We start from the raw sequence: 22,309 nt of genomic DNA on the forward strand, positions 1-22,309 counted from the left end.
ATCATTGGGGAAAAAAAAACATAGCCAATACAGTGTGTGCCGATAAAGCAATAACCTTTTCATATGGAAACTGTTTTTTAAACCAGGCTGTAAACAAGTTTGTTTTTGCTGTAATAATCGTTTATTTTGACTTAGTGTGTATGTGGTTTCTGCTGCTTTTGCAACCAGCCTCAAGCAGACACTTGATAAACTGCAGCTTCAGTAAGGGTTTCATGTTTTAAGACCACGGGTTACCACCTGTAATTTACACAGTTAAGGGCAAATAATATTTTGGCAGAGGAGGGTTGAGGTCCCTTTGAGGTACTTCATGGGAGCATATACAGTAGAGTACTCATTTCCATCCCTACTTCCTGCAAATTTTACATTGGAGGAAATTTAAGTGTCATTTAAATCTTAGTCTGCTCATTCTCGCTAAAAACAGAGCGGTTTCCTCTGACCCTAAAAAAAAAAAAGAATCATCAGATTTACACATAATCTTTTCACTTTTGATATCTCTGTTACATTCAGGTACATGTTTTTAAAGGAGAAACTATGGTTTGTGTCAGATGTGTAGTGAACTGTAAAAGTCTTGTACCTGTTGTATATTTTACTTCCTGTCTCAAGAGTCAGAGCAGGACATTCAGTAATGATAGCTCAGTGTCTGGCTTGAAACTGGTTCTGTTAAGCTCCATACTTCCAAAACCTACTTGCTCGGTACCAGGCTGTCACAAATATCCAGGGTAAAGGCTGTGAGACTTAACTTTACTGTTATTGGTGTTGCAGGTTTGACTACTCTGTTCCACCTGTGCGTTCAGTTTCATTTCAGGTTAAAATCTGAAGAAAGTTTTCACAACAGAACGATTGAAAACAAAGCACAGCCGTGATCTATGAAGGGGAAACAGGTTTATTTCAACTGTGAGGTGTAATTGTGAACACAGCATGCAGCAAATCTTCAGAATACACACATAGAGGCGAGGAAGCTTTCTTTGTAAAGCACATTTCATGCACTGAGAGGAATCAAAGTGCTGTACAGATGAACAGAATAATAAAAGATACAGCAATACAATTAAAAGAGGCAGGAGTGAAAGATTTGGATGGACTAAAATAAAACAGTATCGCACTGTTCTGCTGTATAAACAGCCAGTGTTCAGATACCAGAGGTGAAATAGGAGAAAATTCTTGTTTAAGTAACCTGTGTTCAGGAGTCCACTCCATCTTTCTTTGACTTTCGGAATTCATTTCTTATTCACCATACTTTCATATTGGTTCGCCAACTTATCAAAATATGTGGTTAACTTACACTCACACATGCACTCTACCCTCCACCCTCCCCACCCCTGGTTCTGGTCTCTAAGTGGTCCACTCCGCCCCCCTGGCTCAGTGCTGTGTCTGTGTCTCAGAGCGCACATTCATTACCTAATCTTCCTCTATGTTTAATTTACAGCCTTGGCTGCTGCTGCCATATGCTCCCTTTGTCTTTGAACTACACACACACACACACACACACACACACACACACACACACACACACACACACACACACACACACACACACATAGGGACATACACTGCTCTGTGAAGCTTTGCCTCAACCTTCAGCATCAGAAAAAAAGCAAAACAAAAACAAACATGCCAGAGTAGCCTGCACACACACCCCTTTAGGACCACTCAACCTAACAAGCTTGTCTCACACTCACAGGGTGTGAGTGTGTGTGTCTGATTATGTCTCGGCGTGTGGAGACAGATTGACCAGTTTCAGGTGAGACACCTTTATACAGGTGGACTCTGTATATTTTTAACACCTTTTTTTCTTGTGTCCATTTTATTAGTTATCTTTTCCTCACCTGTGTGTTTCAGTGTGTGTTCGATATTCAAGGCGTGTTTCTGTTTGCATCCTGAGCGTACCTGTTGCTTGTGTTTTCCTCCCCCTCGTCTCACTGTTTTGCACTTTCCCGGCCTCATACATTCTGGTGTGTTTTTCTGTATCTGTGCTCAGGGTGAGACTGAGTGAGGATTGCAGACTGTGTGCTCATCCAGGGGCAGCTAATGCAGTGTCACTGTGAAATATAAATGGGCTGAGAGCAGCCAAGCTGTAGATGAGCACTTGCGGGTCTTTTTTACGCACAGTGCTGCTGCGGTGTGAAGAGCCCCTATCCTTACTCATTTTCATGGCTCTGCAGACCCGCTATTGACTTAAAGTGCAGCCATGCAACTAGCTACTCTGGTGCATTTGGGAGATATAATGAGCTCCAGCGACGGGAATTTAAATACAGTGGAGTGGTGAGGGCACGAGATGAGAGAGGGTGACACAAGTGGAGGACAGAGAGAAAGAGGGAGAGCTTGTTTCCTGTTTGCTTTGCACAGGACGAGAGCGAGCTGCTGAGTTGTTCTGCTCTCACTTCGTCCCAAAGCCGCCACTCTTTTTTATTTTTTTCCCTTCTCCACAGCCGTCTCTCTTTCACAAGCTACTTCCCTTGCTCTGCCGGCCAGAAAGGCATGTTTTGGAATGACGTACTCACACAGCGAGACACTTTGAGTGAGGGTGTGTGTGTGAGAGACGCACACAGAAAGAGAGTTTGTGGTTAGCAGGGCTTTCTCTCTGGCTCCAGAGGCCCTGGCCAAGTAAGCGGTGAGGTTTGGCTCCTTCCTCGCAACACTGAACACACACTCTCAGAAACACACACACAGTCTCTCATTCGCTGTCCCATCCACCCTCTCCTCTCTCATTCTTTCTCTCTTTTGCACTGACCCATCAAACAAATATCCCTTTTTACTTTACCTACAGTTTGCCCACCCTCTTTGCCGTCTTGTCCCCGGCCCAGGATGCAGATCACAGCTCATTTTTAAACGCCACTCTGTGTCCTAGGATAAACCCTTCTCCTGTTACATTACACCTCTACACAACCAGACGCTTTCTCCCTTCTTTCTCTCCTCGTGCATCCCCGTCTATTTCTCACACACACACACACACACACACACACACACACACACACACACACACACACACACACACACACACACACACACACACACACAGATACACACACACACAAAGAGTTCCTCCCAGTGCTTAACGAGACAAAGAGCCATTGATCTTGCAGGGAGTACAAGGAGTTAGCAGTGATCGATCTTGTTAAGCCCGTAGACAAACTCTCACAAGGATTGGAAGAGAGGGATTGTGGGATGATGAAGAAAATGAGTTAAAGAGAGAAGGAGAGAGATAGAGAGCAGGGAGATAAGTTTAGAGCACAAAGCACACAGGTCCAGATTGGGATGACTGAAGGTGGGCTGCACTGCGGAGGGCGGAGACTTAAAGAGATTTTAGAGAGATTGTGGTGGAGGTGTTACATTGAGGTCTGTGTCTTAAGGTCTGCATGTGAGCCAGTTGTTCATGTTAAAGAATCGTTGATGTAGATAGAATAGAATAGAATAGAATAGAATAGAATAGAACAGAACAGAACAGAAAATACTTTATTTATCCCCGAGGGGAAATTCAGGAGGAGTCACAGCAGCAATCAAAAAAACAAAAGTAAGAAGTGTACAGAAAGTGCAAAAAGGTCCATAAGAAAATAGATGCTGACAGCTTGTCCATCATTGTCCAGTTCAGCCAGCCTCCACCTCCACAGGGTCCAGGACTGAGCTTCTTCAGTCATGCTCCATCTCTGTCTCCTGCATCCTGTCTGCTCACAGCAGGTGAAGTTCTTCCAATGTGGTGTTGGTGTCTGATGTTAGCTCCGTCAGCCATGTCTATGAATAGCATGATGCTACTCTGCCTTCTGGTATTCCCTCTGTTGCTGGGTTAGCACAGCTAGCTCGTCCATCTTATTGAAGATAGATCTTACGTTCCCAATAACAATGGATGGAAGGACAGGTCCATGTCGTCACTTCTTAGCTCACACCTGAGAACCAGCATGTCGTCCTCACCTCTAGGGATGGGTACTGAATTAGGTACTTTTTTAGGTACCAACCAAATTCTGTCAAAAGTTCTGGGTACTGATTCATGTAAGATTGAAAGGTACCATGTTTAGATCCCTAAATGCATTCTTGTGACTGTGAGGGAGTGGAAGAGTAGGCAAGTTTTCATGCTGGACATGAACACAACATTGCAAGGTTATATATTGAAGAATGAATAGGTCAAATTGAAAAAAAAAAAGAGATTTTGTTATTAAACAAATTGGTATATTTTACCACATAAACACAAAAAAGTACCGAAAATTGGTACTGTTGAGTACTGATACCGATTGCCAGGTACCGGGCATCAAACTGTATCATTTCAAATGTAAAAGGTACCCATCCCTACTCACCTCCTTCTCCTAACCTTGTGGGAAGACATCAGGCCTTGCACTAGTTAGCATTGACATGCTACAGACTGCTAATAGACGATTTCACATTTAAACAATGCAGCCATGGTTAAATGTAGGATCTCCAGACAGCTGTCTGAAGCAGTCTCTTCTCTAAATCTCAAGCACAAACTAGTTACTTACACCCTTAAAAATCTCTAAAATTAGTTGAAAATCAAATTGTGGACCAAGCATTGTGATTGTTCTGAGTTTAGTTAATTGCTCCATCCCTAGCTGTGGAGTGTGTGTCTAAAGGCTGAGGTTTGGGAGTCAATTCCTCAGAGAACTGTGATTGTTCTGCTGATCAAGGCTGCTGTATGAAGGGATCACAATCTTCTCCTCTTTCAAACTCTTCATCTCTCCGTCTCTCAGTCACTGTCTCTCTGTTGTCAGTTTCAGTACTGCTTGTCATCCTGCGACAGAGAGCACACAAGTCATCGGTGAGAGGAGCCTTTAGAGGAAGCCGTTTTCTTATGAGCAGACACAAAAACACATGAAGCCGGCGCCGTTTAAAAAGACATCACACTTCCCAAGACAGCCTGTGGAGAAACAGAAAGAAACGAGAGAGGGGGTGGTGGAGGTGGAGGTGAGGGATGAGTGAAGATGCGACATCATACCACACAGAGTCAAACAGAAACAAAGCAGCTCACATGTTTCAGTCTCTTTTCTTTCTCCCCTTTAAAGCATCCTTTTTTTCTTTTTGTTTATACTACAAGTATAGCGCCCTGATCTGTGGGGATGTGGGGGGTTTCTCTGAGTCATCCACCCTGACTCTTTCACCCCTTCACTGAGTGTCTGTGACAGACAGAAAGGAGCACAGGGACATATGGTATGAGGTCAGATGATTGCAGTCGGGTTAGTGAAATGTGTTATCTCCTTATTGTGGCTTGGCACTGCGCTCCAGAAGCAGTTTGGAGCTGGTGATTAGCAGCAGCATGCTGCACCTCCATGAAGCAGAAGCTGGCAGGCAGCGAGGCCCATGGAGACAGAGTTCTGCCCAGGCCAGGGCCCACCGACTGGCCTGGGGTTTGGAAACCAGCCCCTTTCTCACCACGGGGAACTTCCACAGTTACTGGTGCACAGCTGGGCTCAAGATCACTGGCACTGCAACCCGTGCGTGTGTGTGTGTGTGTGTGTGTGTGTGTGTGTGTGTGTGTGTGTGTGTGTGTGTGTGTGTGTGTGTGTGTGTGTGTGTGTGTGTGTGTGTGTGTGTGTGTGTGTGTGTGTGTGAGAGAGAGAGAGAGGGATCTACAAACATACATTCTCTATGGGAGCCTGGCAAACATATCCCTGTTGATAAAGTGGAGTGAGAGTAGCCTGACTTTTGTAGGTTAACTTTTTTTTTGCATGTACCAGACAAGCAAACTCTAGGGTGAGAAAGCTCAAACAATAAAAGTCTAAAAGTAAGCATTGGACTTCAGCAAGTATTGTTTAAGGGCTTTCACCAATGCCAGTCAGTGTAAAGCAGCTCTACTGTTGCAGGATATATAATGCTGATATTATGTTTAAGGATGCTACAATGCAATTTTGGTATCAGTCTAAGACAGACTTTCATTCTCTCTTTTTGTTGACAACAAACAACCATGTGCCGCTACTATATTAACACTGGTAGGTCTGTTATTTTTTGTTGACAGAGCTAAAATAGCATAAAGGAAGATACCTACAGTGACTCCGCAGTTTGGAGCTATTTCTAGCTAGTGTCACTAACAACTCAGACGGTATCTTACAGTATTTGCAGGTTTAAGTCCTTCTGCTGAGGTTTACACTTAAACCATAACTCAAAGAGGTATTAGAAATGTGCTCCCCACAAATTTACATTCCCATTAAATGGTAGCACAGACCGTTACCTCCGCCAATGAGGTTGTGTTTTTGGGAGAGTTTGTCTGTTTGTTTGTTAGTTTGTCTGTGAACAACGTAACGTAACGTAACGTAACGTAACGTAACGTAACGTAACGTAACGTAACGTAACGTAACGTAACGTAACGTAACGTAACGTAACGTAACGTAACGTAACGTAACGTAACGTAACGTAACAAAGTAAGAAACAGATCTTGATGAAATTTTCAGAAAATGTTCAAAATGGGATAAGGAGGAAGTGATTTCATTTTGGAGGCGATCTGGATCACAGTCTGGATCCAGGATTTTTTTTTAAAAGGATTCTTTATCATTGTGACACAGGGCTGTTTTCACCATATGTGTATATAACTCCACGAGAAATGGATTGCTTTGCAAAACAACACAAGACAAGGTCACCATAATTTCTGACAGATGTAAAAGTACGATCCAGATCATGGAAATATTCTGGATACTGAAACCCAGACTATGAAATATGCACTGGGTAATCATGATTTTAAACACTATCAGGTAACAAATTATCGTACAAACCTGCATCTAACACCAAATTGTAGCAGACAGTCTGCTGAAAGGGAGTATAACATTAAAGTAGGACTAAAGTGTTGCATAACAATCACAATATGCTTGGTGGAGGTCTACGCTCTCTGAGTGCTTTTTAGTTTAAGTATGTTTCTAGCTTGGTTTCTAAAGTAAGAAAAGCCTGGACTTGCCAACTTAATTCTCAGTCTCACCTGGGTATGAATTAATAAAGAAAGTATCAGGTGACAGTTTGGGCAGCTCCAGATCCCAGATATCAGAGCTTGAGAAATGAAGTTCACAAATGAGCAAAGATAGTAAACATCTGAGAAACATTTTTTTTCCTGTTTTTCTTTAATAAATTTCTGCCTCTTCACTTTCCCTTTGATTTAATTTAATTTGATTTAATTTGATATCAGTGGCTGTCTGTTGATTTGTTATCATCAAGTCACTCTGACTATAGTGATGATAAATGTTCGAGCATTAAACACGTCTGAATGCTTTGCATGTGCACACAGACACAGCAAAGTCTGTGCAGCTAATACACACACACACAGACACACACACACACACACACACACACACACACACACACACACACACACACACACACACACACACACACACACACACACACACACACACACACACACTCTAATGATGAATCCATCATGGCCCCTGCGTCCCATTCTGCCAGCTGCTCAGTGCACTGCTACTACGTCTGCCTTGTTGCTAGGATACATACACACTCGGGGAGTAGCTCACCCCTTGTCATACACATTCTGTTTGTACCCATACGTTGCCAAGGTGCCACTGAGTGCACACACACACACATTAAATTCTTGTGGTCCCAAAATCAGGAGGAACGGACCTGATTGTACTGACAGAATCAGGTATGTTGTGTTTTCTTCCACCAGAGGAGCCGTTCGTCGTCTTTGCAGACACTTTTAATCAGGGGTCTTTAATTTGGAGCCACACTGAGTTCATAATCATTTTAATTGATTTCAAGGTTTAGGAGTCATTAAGCTGCTTCTCTTGCCTGCTGTTAGGGGGCAGCATGGAGAGCACATTCTCAGTTCACGTGTACCATCAGAGGGCGCTATGTGTCTGTTTACCTCTGCCGTTGTAATGTAGCATCACTTCCTCTCCCTCACTGAGTGTACCTCCTCTCCTCTCTCTTTACCTCTCTGCTTGGCTCCCCCTCTGTTGTCTTTTTATCTCCTCCTAAGCCTGCCTCTCTGCTCATCCCCCTCCTCCTCCCTGCCTCCCTCTTGGTCCCCTCCCTGCTTTTCCTTTCATCCTCACCTGCCTCTCTACTCACCCTCTCCTCACTTCTCCTCTAGTCCCTTGCATCACTGCCAAATCTTGCCCTCTCGCCTATTTCGCATCCTCCCCTTCTTTCCCCCCTCCTTCCTTGCATTCCCGCAGCAACAGCAGATGAGATTCCCCTTTTACAGAGCCTCCTTCTGCTGCCTCCCTTCATCTCCTCCTCCTCCTCCTTTCCTCCCTCTCTTGCTGCATGCATTCATCGCTCTTGCCCCTCAGGGCTTTGTTCTGCCTTAATCAGGAGCTTAAGTGTTGCATTCTCACCCAGACAATGCCTGCCATTCAGTCTGGGCCTGTGTAAATAGGTGTGCCCTGTAAGTGTGCCAGTGGGCAAGCCATGCCAGCCTCACTGTGGTGGTGATCAGCCATAGCCCCCAGCTAGCAGGAGGCACTGCTCTGCACACACACACACTCTCACACACAAACACTTACAGAAACACACAAACCAGCAGCAGCAGGAGGTGGAAGAGCACAAACTAACTGAAGGCTGTCTTTGAAGTGCTGCCATACAAAAACATGGACGGCCAAAGCAGCACACACACAACCCCGGCTCACATATGCACATGGGCACAAACACTCGTCCTCACATGGAGAGCATGGGAGAAAGATTCTTTTCATTATCAGCCATTTGCCACCTGTCTTTGCTTGGACACTTCCTCTTTATCTCATCTCCTCTTTCCTGACTCGCACTCCTGACTTATTTGTACTTCCTTGTGTTGTGTTCGCTAACTTCTCAGAAAAGTGACCAGAGGGTTATGTGTGAAGCGGCTGCAGGACACCAGCCGCCTGTTTCTCTGCCACCTGGCATGCTCTTTCTAGGAGGCACTGCAGGCCTCCACCCAGCTGGATGATGCTTGCTGTCAGACTGGCATGTCACGAGTAGTGGAGCCAGCTTCCTCACAGCACCCGACCATCTGTCTGCATCCACAACAGCACTATACCTGCAGAAAGACAGAGGCTGAAAGACACAGTCTACGTCAGCGATTGGAGAAGAAACGCTCGAATCTAAGCGCGGTTTATGTGGAAAAGAAGCTCAGAGATGCACATTTACATGGCCTTTGACTGCACATTTACATGCACTTCCAATGTGGAAAAAAGAGAAAGACAGAAGATGAAAGAAAAAGGGGAGGACATGCAAACACTAAGTAGGCAGACAGCAAGTGACAAATAAAAGAAAAAAAGTGAGCGCACACTCGCCCGTGCTATCTATCCTCCTCAGATGGCCATTTGGGCTTGTTAATCTATCGCCTGGTAACAGAGACAGCCTATCAACAACAGCCACGCCCCTCTGCACATGCTCATAGAGAGGGGCTCATTTGGATCTTTGAAGGGAAAACGTGCACGCGGCGCCGAAACACATGCACACGCACTCACACTTGCACGCACACACGCACACACAAAAACTCCCCACAAATCCTGGCCTGTCATTGCTCTCCATTGTTTGGCTGCGGTTGCTTTCTCCTGGTGTGACTGCCAGCAGATGGCTAGCACTGAGCTGTCAGAGTCAGCCTGGGGCCCACACACAGGCACACATACACACACACACACACACACACACACACACACACACACACACACACACACACACACACAAACACACACACACACACACACACACACACACACACACACACACACACACACACACACACAAAGAGAGGAGCACTCACTCATACAAAGAGTGTCTTATTGCACACTGAACATATGCACAGTGTCCACAGAATGGCGCTCATACTGGCTCTCTAACCGTCCTCTGTGTCTGCTTATAGTATGTATACTCTGTGATGCACTCTTATGCTATGCACACACACTTGTACACACACAAGCTCCTGATAGACTGTGCAGAGGCTGAGCTACAGGTGCCCCTCACGACCCCTCTCACTGTAATGACTGTGTAATCTCATGAAAGAGCCGCCTCGATGCATTAGCATGTGTAAAGGCTATTGTGTTTGTGCCTGTGTGTGCCTGCGCATAAGTAACTGTTTTGAGTCTTGCCTCTGCCACCATCCTGCACATCTTTGTGTGTAAGCATGTGTGAGTGCGTGTTTCAAAGAGGTGTGTAGACGAAGAAGCAGGTGTCAGCCTAATGGAGTGTGTCAGAGCAGTGTAAAAGCAGCTGCTGCCGCCCAGGGGTCATCCGGGGTCGCCCAGAGTTGAAAGGTCAGGGTCGGGGTGAGGAGTCAGCAGTAGCTACATGGCATTCCTGCACTCACTAATCATAGCACTGATGAATGGCTGCAAAGTGGCAGCTGGTAGACACGAGGCCTGTGTGTGTGTGTGTGTGTGTGTGTGTGTGTGTGTGTGTGTGTGTGTGTGTGTGTGTGTGTGTGTGTGTGCAGAGATGCAGAGAGGTGGGAGAAGAAAGACGGATGAAAAAAAGGAAGAGGGGAGCTATACATTGCAACTAATCTCACACACACATTCACACAGGCAGGCCGAGTGAGTATTGACTGAGCAGGGCTGTGATCCTGAAGGAGCCGTACATCAGAGAAGACAAGCACAACAACACAAGCTTTTGTCAACGTCTGGAGCTCCACACATATGCACAAAGGCTTAACGCACACCCAAAGGCGCACACACTCATGCACTCACACACACATTTGTTGTGTCTGCAGAAAACTGGGACTAATGACAGGCTTTGTGTTGTGTGTGCTCACTCAGCTGCCCCCTGGACACACTTTACCCACCCAGCAGAAAACGGCCCTTTGTGCCGCCCTTCCTCTCTCTGTCTCTCTTTTCCTCCCTCCTTCTCTCCTTCTCTCCTTCTCTCTATCTTGTTCCTGCTGTCTCCCCATTTTCTCGGCCCTCTGGAGAATAGAGTTGTTTTGCTGTGCTCTGCTTTACACACTATATTACCTGCTGTATATATTTTCCAGAGGCCTGACAACAGAGATATGAATGCAGTGGTGTTTTTTTGGCTGACACCAGCCTTTCACATTTACCGGCAAATGGAGCAATAAAGTGGATACATAAAAAGATGACGTTTTGATACAAACATAGTTAATATTGAAGATGTTTGTATTTGTGGTGCACCTTTGATATGTCTGATAAATCACAGGTTGCATCAGACTGAGTTTTACTACCTCTGTTTACTTTAGCTTGACAGAAATCCATGAGGAATATTTTAGGACATAACTAATAATACAGTGATACATTGTTTCTGTGTCAGGACCAAAACTTTAAAGTGATTTCTTATCATTGGAACTTTTACTGTCTAACACATGTTTGAGCCCTGTTTGTAATGTTTGTACAAGGAGTCACCTGAGGTCATTCAAGTGAGAATGAGAGTAGTGTTCAAGCACAGATACATGCAGTGTTCATGTTTGGTTAAGGGGATCTGGTTGACCAATTACATTTTTGGGTTCATCAATCGATTCATGCAAAACTTTACAGGTGTATACTTTATCATTCTTATTATAACTGACAGCATTTACCTTCAATGTTCCAATCTTACTTATTGAAAATCATTGAAAAATACCTGTGAAACAATACCATTTTTATGTTTATCTTAAACAACCATTAAAGTGTTCTGAGTTTTAGGTCTCAGAGCAAAAAGCAACAATGGCCAGCTGTCAGACCTTCCCAGAGGTATATAAGGTCAGTTTCATATGTAAGGATGGGCCGATCACTGATCACCGATCGCTGATCCCCCCAAAATTAAGGAAATTGGCACAAATTGATTGGTCAGTGCATGTCTAATTTATACTCAAGTTAATTTGCCTATGTGATATATATATATATATATATATATATATATATATATATATATATATATATATATATATATATATATATATATATATATATATATATATATATATATATATATATATATATATAGTATTTAGTTTCAGTTTCTCTTCTACATGTTTACATGTGCTCCTCTCAATCATGTAGTTCCCATAACTATCTGGATAGATAGATAGAACTTTGTCTCTTCTGCAGTAAAAACAGAAATTTATCTTTGACACGGCTCCAAGTACAAATTTAAACACACACACAAACACAAGCTTTGAAAACTGGAAATGTATTGATTTTCATTTCATCTAATTTCGTTAATGTGTGAGAGGCAGTGTGTTTGTAAGACCAAATGTGTGATATGGCTCTCTGTAGTACCACAGTAATTTTTGTGGCTCTTGGTCTCTGACTGGTTGGCCGCCCCTGTTCTACCTGGAAGCACCCCTGAAATCGATAGTTTTAATCTGCAATTTTAACAATTTGTAAATCGTGATTTTTTAATCAAAAAATGTATTTTTCAGAAATTAATATTTCAATTTGGACTTTGTTTATAAGCTGGGTTGGAAAAAAAGTTACGACTTTTCTCCAGCAGAGGGTGAAATGTTTTTCTTCGACTTTCTTATATGATGTCAGATCCCATGAATATATCTTATTAAATGATACACATGTGATGTGTCAGTTTAGTTTACTTTAGTTTAGCTTTGTTAAGTTCAAGTTATGTGGTGCTTTTGGGGGAAAATATGGCTCCTGGTACATTCTCTAGAGATCATCATTGTCATACAACTTTTTCTCATGGCCTGGTGTTAAAAAAGCAAACTGATAACAGCAAAATTGGAAATAAAGAAGAATTGCAATATAAGTTGAATCGGCATCCAAAAAATAGAAAAAGTTGAATCGGGAGAGAAGCATATTGTTCCATCCCTAGTATTTATGGCTGGCATGAATATTTTTACCATCAAACCAGGGTGTGTGTTAGTGCATAAAACTCAAACACACTGAATGCTAACATGCATACATGCTTCTTTCTTCTTCCTCTATCCCTGCCTTTGATTTTTACAGCCTCTCCGTCTCCATCAATCTGTTAATCTGCCCGTCCACTTATCCCTCCTCCTGATTTCTATCCCACTGCTTTGTATCTAAATGCCATTGGAGAGAGCTGAGAGCAGCAGAGATTTCTGTTCATAATGTCACAGTGTGGCCAGAGGAGTGTTTTTTATTGACCCAAGTGTCTGTCTGCAAACTTACTTCTTCTGTTACATGTACAGCCGGGAGCAGCACACACACACACAACCACACACACACACACACACACACACACACACACACACACACACACACACACACACACACACACACACACACACACACACACACACACACACACACACACACACACACAACATGTCTGCTGTTACTGTCAGGGAGAGTCCGTGAGCAAGTCTTCAGAGTGACTCACTGAATGAAGACTGAGTTGATAATGTACACTCTGATTTTGTTCTGGTTATTTCTATGAGTCATTACAGGCAATTACTCATGATTGCCAGTTTGATCAACAGGGCTAATTAGCATCAGTTTTTACCACGGCTGCTTGTAAAGTCACACAAAAAAGTTATTTCATGCAGATCTGATCCCTGGGACCTCTCCTTTAGTCACTCACACAGCGACACTATGACTTGATCCTGGAGTCTAGATATCCCCATGCAAGGCGAGTAGTGTGTGTGAGTCCATGTGTGTTGTGGTTGGAGCAGCAGCGCTGAATGCAGTCGGTCAAACGGTCAGCTTGTTTTCGCTCAGACAGCAGGACCAGGCAGGAAGAAGCCAATCGATAGCACTTACCCTCTTCCTGTTCGAGTTCCCAACAGACTTGGGAGAAAGATGCAGCCCTGCAGCCTAGTCACTAGCTTTCTGTGTGAGCGTGCATGTGTGTGTGCATGTGGCTGTCTTTCTGCTCTTTGTATATGAAGCATTGTGTCTGAAGCTGAACAGGAGTGGAATGTTATCTCAAGGACAAACTGTTGTGCCACAGTGAAGCATCTTTTTAAATCCTATATTAACAGCAACTCAAGAGTTTTAGACTATATAATGCAAGTTAAACCAGTCTATCTATACTCTGTCTATATCCAGCTTGTGAGAGCAACGTGCAGGTTAAAATAGATAGCTGATCCACTCTGAATGACGTTAGTGATTGTTTCTTTACATCAGGGCTGTCCAATTTGGAGCCCCCAGGCCAAAGTTGGTCCGCCAACAATTGCCTATGTTTGAATTTTATCATATATACATTTCATTATCATTATTATTTTTCCACTGCCTGTAGCCTGAACATCACATTCATTTTTTATTTATTGTTGCACTTCCTCTCCTGACCACAGATTAACAATGTGTTACATTAGGAGTATGGTGGCGCTGGTCCCTTTAGCTCAAATCTGAAGTCCATGACCAGAGAGTGCGAAGATGTAAGGTCGTGGCAGGGATAGTGTATGAGGCAGTGGCACTCTGACAAAAGAAAGTTTAAAAACAGTTGGGAACATGAGTGCTTTCTATGGGAATCGATTCCACAGCAGTTTGCCTAAAATGTAGGCAGAAAGTCGCTATTTTAAAGAGTATAAAAATTATAAATGAATGTGAATACATTGGTCATTTATAGAGGAAAATAATCGAAAGCAGATTCACAGTTTTATTATTATACCTCATTTTAAAAGGATGGAAAATGCACTATTTTGGTTTCATAGGAGCATGTTGTGTCCCATGTTGTTCAGGTTATATTGCACTAAATGTCTTTGAAGACATAGGCCAATACTGTGCTGTGTTGTGAAATACAGTAAAGAAAAGTATCTTCATTTTTTAATTACTTGTATGAGTATTTATTTTGCCAAAATATGCCATATGCGTATTTAATATACACTGCATCATGAATATTTAGTTTTGGCCCTTCACTGAAAAGAATTTGGGCACCCCTGCTACAGATGATTGTAAAGTCAAATCTGAATTTTTCCAAGGTAATTTTCTCTGTTGTAGTTACAAAGGTCAAACTTAGTCATGAAACAGACCCTGATACCTGGACTTTGGCTTTGGCAGATACCCATACTAATCAGATTCGGTCCTATACCAATTATAAATGGAGTTACACCTGGGGGCTAGTTCAGAAAGGCGACTAGGGATGTACATTTTTCATATTTGATTTTCACACTGACTGGTCACTGCTGTGTGATCTGTGGCTGTTTTTTGGGCCTAGATCTTCACTGTGTGACCTGTGGACTTCAGACTGAAGACATGCAAACATGAGAGCTTTAGATATCCGTGCAGAAGCCCATGGCTGTAACTTTTTTTTTTAACTATTGTTAAATGTTTGCAAATGTTCCTGTAGAGGCAGCACAGGAAAATACTTAGTGATGGTGAACTGTACCTGGTTCAAATGTGTTCAACCAGACGACAGAACCTCTTGTTTTCAACAGGTTTCAGATGTTTCTAATCCCAAACAACGGGGCCTAAACTCTTCTGTTATTTGTCACACTTTTAAACCATCACAAGGAAATATCTACATCTTTGCAGTACAGCTGACGATGTTATCAGCGTCTTTTTAGGTAGTTGACCCTTTCTAACATTAGATAAACCGTGAGGGCATACTTCTTATACTGTATACTATACTTTTGATCAGGGATGGATAATAAATAAAGTACTTTTAGTGGTACCGACCAAATTCTGCCAAAAGTACTGGGTACTGATTCATGTAAAATCAAAAGGTACCATGTTTAGGTACCTAAGTGCATCCTTGTGACTGTGAGAGAGTGGAAGAGTAGGTGATTTTCCTTGCTGGACATGAACACAACATTGCAAGATTTATCCATTGAAGAGTTAATTTGTTAAATTGAAAAAAAAAAATTCATTATTACACAAATTGATATATATTTTTTTTACCTTATTAACACAAAGGTATCAAAAATTGGTACTGTTGATTACCAATACCGGTTGCCTGGTACTGGACATCGGTACCATATCGTTTCAAATGTGAAAGGTTCTCATCCCTCCTTTTGATATATCCATCCTGTACTTTATTGTTCTAGCATATTCCTGATTTTGCCTTTAGGGATCTGTTGTGTTTGATATTAACTTGAATCCTTAGTTTTATCAAGCATTATTTCATTATTTAGTCTGCCTGTTTTCTTATTAGCCCTGCTCCATTTCTCTTCATTGCCTCACTTGTGTAAATATATATTCATAATAGTTCTATAACATTATTCCTGTTTTTAACTGCATTACTCTTTAATTAGAATTTCTTTATGTGCTGAAAAGCAACAGTGTAAAAATGGTTGATGGGAAAGTGAACATGTTGGAGCAGTCTGTGTGTTATTTTTTGTGTCTCTGGTCTTACTGTGTCTATGTAGCTGACCTCTGATCAGCCTTAAGTGTGGTTCTTGCTGCTGTGGGCCTTCCTGTCTTCCTGCTCTTGAATGACCCGAGCCTGACCTGTGTTTGGGCCCTAGGCCTCCTCATGGCTAATGTATGGGCTTGTGTGTTTTCTTACATATGTGTGTGTGTGTGTGGGTGTGTGTGCAAGTGTGGCCTGCACGGGGTGGTGGGGTGTAATACAAGCCCCGGGCCAGGACAGGGCTGCTGCAGAGTCCATCCAGGCAGAAAAAGCAAGACATGGGGGCTGCAGGGTGGACAGAGGAAGAGGAAGAAGGAGAGAGGAGGATGGAGGGAGAGAGGGCAGCTTAGAGAGAAAGAAGAGGGGAGGCTGGAGAGATAGAGGGAGTAATGGACAAAGAGCAGTGAGTCTCTTTTTAACTCTGCCTCCGTGGAAGAGAGATGTCAGTCTGTGTCAGTGCGCTCCACTAACCAGCCTGTAGCAGGAGAAACAGATCTCTCCCTCCCTCACTCTCACACTTTCTTGCCTTCTCTTCCTCCTCTCCCCTCCCACACCATCTCTATCTACTCTCTGCTCTCATATCTTTTGGTGATAGCTTTTCTGCCTCAGTTGAGAGGAGCAGAAACACTCCACAGCTCAGGGGAAAACAGCAAGACTAAGTAAAAGACCAAGCAGTGAACCAGTCATCTCTAAAAAGGCAGGCGATGTATAGTGCAAGTCTCCTCCTGATCACACTTCGGGTGAGTGGGACCGGGGCTGCTCGTAATGCTGTGGAGTAAGACCCTGAAGGCGGGCCACGCTGCGGGCTCTGCTGCAGCCTTTCCCTGTGCGCTTGGAGGAGGGCAGCACACGACTCTTCAAACACAGAGGGGATCAAATCTTCAAATCCCCTGGAAATGTCAACCACGTTTGAGGAAATGTCAGTAGAGCCGAGGACACGCAAACACACATCGGCAAGAGCGTGCACATTCACACTCACACTCACGCACAGACACAGGCACTCAACACCATGGCAAGGAAGACAACGTGATGTAGGGCAGTCACGTCCTGTGGGTGAATCAGCTTCATCTCCTTCTTTTTCCCACATCTCCAGGGGACAAGCACTTTTGTTTTGCCTATGGAGGGTTTTATTCCCCAAGATGCTGAAGTGGTAATTTGTGGCATTTTTGCATGAATAAACATCTACTTTGCTGCTCTGTGACATAAAATGGTGTAAAAAGTGGAGGCTGGAATTAGCACCAGAAGGAATCTGAAGGATAATTACATAATTAAGTACATGAAGGTCTTTTAAAAACACACTAAATCACTCTCAGAAGTATTTCGAGGACTCATTCATGAATAATTCCAGTAAACAATGATTTTACTCTGTTTACTCCTACTCTGTTGTTTCTGTTCATGTTTTAAAATGAATGAAATCATTCAAAATCAAAAGTCCTCACTCAGATCCATGGCTACCTCAGGTGATCTCATCTGCAGCTGTTGACATCATCCTGCCTTCCTATCGATCCTTCCTCACCCCTGCTGACTAACTTATCGACATCCTCAAGTGTATTTCCTGTCCAGGCTGTCAGCGGTGGTTATAGATGGCCCTGCCCCCCCCGCCAGTGACACAGGCACACAAACACACACTCACTGAAAGCTGTGCCCACCTCTTCTGCTCATCGATGTCTCCCCTTTGACTCCGTCCTCTTCCTCCTTCATGAATCCTGGAGGTGTTGCAGTGCAGATGTCATGCAGGGCCGAACAATCGACAGGCACGTCTGTGATGAAAGAGATAGTCTCTTGGGAGGTTTGGTGGGGTCACACTGAGCAGAGAGGGAGTTATTGTTAGACGGTGTCTCTGGGAGACGTCATGTGTAGCGCCTCATCACTCCCTGTGTGTCACCTCCAGGAAGTGATATTGAGTCCAGAGTGGGATGCTTGTGTGCGAGAAGGTGTCAACATGGGTGACAGGTGAGATTCGGGACATGCAAATAACTGGAGAGGTTGAGGCTGTCTTGACTGACAAGCTCCCATTCTCCAACACACACGTTAAAGCACACAAGCATGCTCGGTGCAGCTTCTGTAAGCCTGCAGGCCCTCAGGACTCTGTGTTTATCTGCAGCTTCATATCAAGATCTGCACTCGGCTGCTAATGTCTTGTGATCCTTTGAGGGCATACTGTGCTGTGTGAGGCTCTCTCCTTGTCCTGCAACATCTCCCATTACTTACTCCCCTCTTTACTGATTAAAGGAGATGATGCTGAACTCTGGAATTAACCTCAATTAGTCCTTCCTCTGTAGATTCTTCTCATTTCACCTCCTGACTCCTGTGCTGCATCCTACAAGTCCCCCCTCTGTTCGTGCTCTGCTTAGAGTGATCCACATGAGTGTGCATATAAGCTCAAGTACCCACATCATGACTTTTACTCACTCTACTCTTGAACTCTTTTGCAGGCACTCCAGGTTAATTAGTGCTTTGGAGTAAAATGTTATATCAACTTTCAGTTGGATTTTTATAGGACAAAATATTTCATATTCTGTGGGAGGAACTTTTTCAGACCCTTCCACACATGGCATCATGATCAGGTCATACTATAATTTGTCCAGTTATTTATAAGCCAGTACCATCTTTTTTGTTTGCACTGAATCCAAATGTTGGTATGACATGTTATTCTGTCATTGTGAAAGTGTTAGCATTTAGCATTAAGCTGTGGACTGGCTAATAAAATAGTCACTTGGGTAATTTCAAAACTACCTACTAAATGCTACCTGTAAATATAGTTTACATGTTCTGTTTGGTCTGTTTTGTAATATATGTCTTTGTTTTTGGTCTGGAAAGCAGAAGTTATTCTGGTAGAAAACTGCCTCTGTAAGAATCAATTTATAGTCTTTATAAAGTTAATGAGTAGCTTATATGGACTTCAGTAATTTCCAGAACATATAGGTTACCTGTGGTATAAGCATCACCTCCATAACAACAAGTGATGAGATTCACCAGTGTTTCTTCCACGTTGCTTCACTATAAATAAGGATCCCAATCCTAATATTTGGTAAAGCTGGATTGGTTATGCGTGGGAAGGGGCCAATCCATGATACCAATTCAGGCAACCAGCTCTATACCTGTGTTTTATCTTGTGTTCTTGGGTACTTGATTTAGAATGATACGTCTGATGCACCTTCCGTTATATATGCTGCATCACCTGTCTACAGGATATATAAGTTAACAATTGAATAGTAATTTTTGTACATTCAGAAGCATTGTTTTTACAGTTTTTGGGATCAATGCACTTTAAAATGACATTATCAGCACCAATATTGCTGGTTACAGGTTATTTCAAATTGCTACTTCATAGCTTCCAGGTCGAGTCAACCAGGACTGGATTGATTAACGGCACGTCTAGGTCTCTAAAAAAACACCACACCGGCCGGCTGGTGGACACTGGAGCCTAACTGTCAGACAGAAAAAGGACAGAAGAGCAGAAGAAAGCTAAAAAGCTTTCTTGATACAGCCTGAGCTAAAGGCTAATTAGCTTTTATTACTTTATAACACAGGGGCTAAGTTTTTTGTGATAATGTTTATCCCAACCCACAGTCAGCAGTTATTCTGCAGTGGTCTGTTCAAACTTGAGAGTCTATCAATAAATGAAGAGTGAGGTTACGTTAGCTCTGCTTGGTAGATGACAGGCAGGACATAACTAACCAGGATTTACTAACGTTACACATTACAGACATGTCTTAGAGCACTGGGCTGCCAGCTGGGCTGAATATAAACAGCTACTAAACTACTTACAAACTAACAGTGTTTACTTGTTGTCACATTAGCCTAAAGATACATTAGAGCACCGAGCTGATGGTGTCACTAACATATAGCCGGCTGCTACAACATTTGCTTGTGTTTTAAAGTGTAGCGCTACATAACTGTACAGATAAGTACCTTACCTCGCTAAGTTTTATCTAGTAAAAAGTTGTCTTGAAAAAAGAAAATTTGTTTTGATCTGATCTTCTTTTAATTCCAAAACAAATACACAGTGTTTATGACAATGTGCAGAGACTCCAGGCCACAAGGTGGCGAGGGAGTGCAATTAAAACAGGTCCCCTCATAGCATCTTTAAAAGTCTTTCATGTACTTTTAGAATCAAGTCATCAATCTGTTCCTCCGTTGACGTCTGCACTCTCCAGAGGTATCTTTGACAGTTCAGTGATAAGTATTACAGGTGTTAAGCATTTATGCACCTGTTGATGTTGTGTTTTCACACCTCACAGCAGAAAGAACAATGTCCATTTACAGTCAAAGGTACAGCTTCCCAGAGCTGGTTAAACTGCTATTGAGTCTTCATCTTGCTGAAACTCTGTAATCATTGTGTCCACAGCAACACTGTGTTGTTCAACCTGACAAACTGTGAGTAATCATGCCTCTCCCAGATATGTGAGCAGAACTGAGTCATTTGAGGAAAGTGGTGGCAACATCTAAATGTGTAGCATCAAATCTTGGCACCCAGCTTGTTCTTTAAGGCCAGTGTGTTTTGTGTTACTCATCACCATCTGTTTTCTTTGGCCATGAAGAGCAGTAATATCTCAGTGATGAGGTACTCCAGGCTCATGGCTCTGACCTGTTAGAGCAATTCACACTCTTACTTTCCTCTCTGGAGCCTCCTGTCTTTGTTCACGTTTACATGCAGAGTTATGGAAGTTGTGAAATGAACACCTGTAGTGTGCTTCAAACTCAGATATCAAAGAACAGGGAAAACAAAAGTAAAACAGCAAAGCAGCTGAGACGGATGGGAAAGGTTAGGCAACCTTTTGGCTTGTTTGTTGTGTTGGTTTTCTGGAGTGGAGCTAATACCCAGGCTCAGACATGACTATTTACCTGCTCACACCTGAAGTGTTAAGGATAGAGACGGAGTAGGCACACCCAAACTGTCTGATGAAGGGGACAGGATCAGTCAGGGAACTCAACAGATTCAATACACACACACACACACACATACACACACATGCACACACATACACACACACACACACACACACACACACACACACACACACACACACACACACACACACACACATACACACACACACACACACACACACACACACACTTCTGCATGTAAATCCCAATACTTCAGTGGCTTAGCCATTATAGAGAGTGCGTGGGAGAGGTGGATCGTTAGCCTGCACAAAGGGTGAGTTTATTGTTAAGTGAGGTCTGTTTTAATGGTTTTTAACTGCTTTTCAACTGAGGCAGCTGTCTGGACTTGATGAGAGGGCAGGTGGGCAGGTCTGAGGGAGGCGGTTGAAAGAAACTTCCTCACCCCTCTCCCCCTTCCCCCTCTCCCCCTCTGACCAGCAGGTGGATTTACATACAGGCCAACAGCCAAAACACTTGTCAGTTTTGTGTCATAGTTGTGGTTTGCCCATTCAGTTCGTTTCAGAAGGAGGAAGTATTGATGCAACTGGATGCTAAATACACCTGCGTGTGTGTGTGTGGGGCGTTATAAGCACACACACACCTAAAAAGAGAAGCAGCAGTAACTACTCCCTCTGGTTTCTCATGAGGAGTCATTAGCAGTGTGTCTGTTTTATTTTTAGCCGTGTGTGTTTAGAGGGGTCTCGTCAGTCTTCAGGGCCCCTTCCTCTGCTCTGTCGCTCTGTGTCTCTGTCTCCAGCTGAGAGCTATCTATATTTCATAAGCCCAGGGTGCCTTTTTGTCTTAAGATACGCTGCACCTCCCTGCCTGTCTCTCTGCAGCTTGTCAATGGAGGGAGCCATCACAGCCCCCTTTTAACTCTCCTCTCCTCTTTTTTCTCTCCCTCCCTCTTCTACTCCTCGCTGACAGCCACCCTCTGCCTCTCCCTCTGCTTTTTATGGTCAGCTTGTCTCTCTCCTGAAGGCTCATCCCTCTCTCCTCTTTCAGCTGTTGTGGGGAGCAGAGCAGAGCAGAGCACATCCAAACAGACTCAGGCTGTCAGAAAAACTCTTTCTCTTCCTCTGTCTCTCCCCATCTTTGATTCTGTCTCTCCGTCTGTCTGCTCTGCAGCTCTGTCACTTCTGGGAAGGGACACTTTTTCACCCAGTGCTGCATCCCCTTTAGTTTTCGTCTTTTTATAGCAGAAATGTATGACAGCAGCTAAAAATGGCTGCACTAATGTCTGGCTACAACAGCAGCTAATTGCTATATTTGCTCTTCCTGTGTCTCTTTATTATTT

General features: G+C 43.4%; 1 protein-coding gene across 1 annotated transcript in view; it reads left to right on the plus strand.

Moving 5' to 3' along the window:
* The window catches only part of gse1b (Gse1 coiled-coil protein b), a 223,237-nt gene that overhangs the window by 45,080 nt on the left and 155,848 nt on the right, over nucleotides 1-22,309 (plus strand). The gene's annotated exons all lie outside the window — the stretch shown is intronic.

Source organism: Halichoeres trimaculatus, unplaced genomic scaffold (assembly GCF_033239565.1).
Source record: "Halichoeres trimaculatus isolate MK-OKI-2021-1 unplaced genomic scaffold, fHalTri1.1 fHalTri1_scaffold_3, whole genome shotgun sequence".
NCBI lineage: Eukaryota > Metazoa > Chordata > Actinopteri > Labriformes > Labridae > Halichoeres > Halichoeres trimaculatus.